We start from the raw sequence: 2,085 nt of genomic DNA, 5'->3' as shown, positions 1-2,085 counted from the left end.
TGCCCGGTAATAACACTCTGCAGGGTCCAGGCGATTAGAAAGCGCCTTGATATCCTGATTAATGAATGAAACGATACCATGACTGTGTTCAATAACAAGCGCCCTGATAAGTTATGAAAGATCAAACGCTTCTACGAAACCCATTACATGTCCCGATACTGCTGATTACCAAATGACATGCTACAAAGTCCAAACTAATTAAATATCTATGGCTTAGTTAATCAATTAATGAAACACCAGAATGTCTTAATTAAAAAAGCTGAAGTTTAATCTGCTTATATTTTTCCTATCCTGGTTGCTCCCTTTCATTATAATGCAATTTTTAAATAAAACCTTTCTGTTTTTATGACATACTGTACCTTATTTTATACCCATTATCGGGTCTCTGTGATTCTCTAGGCAATGCAGGCAGATCATGGCTGGTGGGAGGGGTCAGCGGGGTGGGAGGGGCATGGTGGGAGGGGCCAGCAAGGGGCTGTACATAGCTTTCTATAAACATCACAGCCCCCCACCGCAGTACGCCTCTCAAGAGCCCTGTTGCACGGATGCCACCAACGGGCTGTATTGGGAGGAGTTATGCAAATATCAAAATGCCTTGATGGGTGGGCATCGGCCTGGAGGAGTGGGCATTCTTAAGCAGGATGTATTTGTTTTTTTTCTACACAGGCAAACACCCCATACTCACCAGCACACCTCTGTACCCCCCAGCACATCTTGGTACCCCCAGCATGTTTCTGTATCCCTTCACACATCTCTGCATTCCCCGAGATTGCCTCCAAACCCCTTAGTATTCCTTTGTGCCCCCAGCAGATCTTTGTACCCCCAGAAAATCCTTGTACCCCCCCAGCATACCTCTGTACCCCCCAGAAAATACTTGCACACCTCCCCATTACATCTCTGCACTCCCCCATATTGCCTCCAAACACATTAGTATGCCTTTGTGCCCCCAGCAGATCTTTGTACCCCCAGAAAATCCTTGTACCCCCGCCCAGCACATCTCTGTAGCCCAAGCATGTTTCTGTATCCCTTATCCCTGCACTCCCCCTGAATGCTTCTGAAGCATGCCTGTGTGCCCCCAGCACATCTCTGTACCCCCAGAAAATCCTTGCACCCCCTCCCATTACAACTCTGTACCCCCCCAGCATGTTTCTGTATCCCTTAACTCATCTCTGCACTCCCCCACAATGCCTCCAAACCCCTTAGCATGCCTCCGTGCCCCAGCACATCTCTGTACCCCCCAAAAAATCCTGAATTCCTCCAGACGCCTTAGTATGCCTTGGTGCCCCCAGAACATCTCAACACCGCCAAAAAATACTTGCACTCCCCAACACATCTTTGTACCTCCAGCATGTTTCCGTATCTCTTACCACATCACTGCACTTTCCCAGAATGTCTCCAAACCCCTTAGTATGTCTTTGTGCCCCCAGTACATCTCTGCACCCCCAGAACATCCTTGTACCCACCAGCACACCTTCGTACCTCCAACACATCTCCGCACCCTCCTGCACAACCTCAGCACACTTCCATACCCCCCCCCCCCCTTCACACGCATCTGCAATCCTCAGAATCCTCTGTATCCCAAAGTACACCTCCATACCCCCTGCAAACCTCTGCACCCTCCCACATAGCTCTGCACCCCTCAGCATGCTTCTGCAACCCTAGCACACTTCTGTACCCCCTTGTACACCTCTGCACTCCCCAGCACATGTACCCCCACAATCCTCTGTATACTTCCATCTGTATCCCCTCACACACCTCTGAACCCCCAGCACACCTTCACATGCCCCCCACACACCTCTGAACCCTCAGCACACCTTCACACCCCCCCACCTCTGAACCCCCAGCACATCTTCACACTCCCCCACCTCTGAACCCGCAGCACACCTTCACATCCCCCCACAAACCTCTGAACCCTCAGCACACCTTCACCCCCCAACTCTGAACCCCCAGCACACCTTCACATTATCCCCCCCCCCCAGAACATCTATGTACTCCATTACACATCTCTATAACCTTTAAACCCCTAACACCTCTCTATACCCTTTTGCATATCTCTGCCCCCTCCTGCACATAGGGGACTACAGC

Source organism: Lithobates pipiens, unplaced genomic scaffold (assembly GCF_037356315.1).
Source record: "Lithobates pipiens isolate NorthernLeopardFrog02 unplaced genomic scaffold, aLitPip1_a1.2 Scaffold_8, whole genome shotgun sequence".
Lineage (NCBI taxonomy): Eukaryota > Metazoa > Chordata > Amphibia > Anura > Ranidae > Lithobates > Lithobates pipiens.
This window is presented reverse-complemented; position numbering follows the sequence as displayed.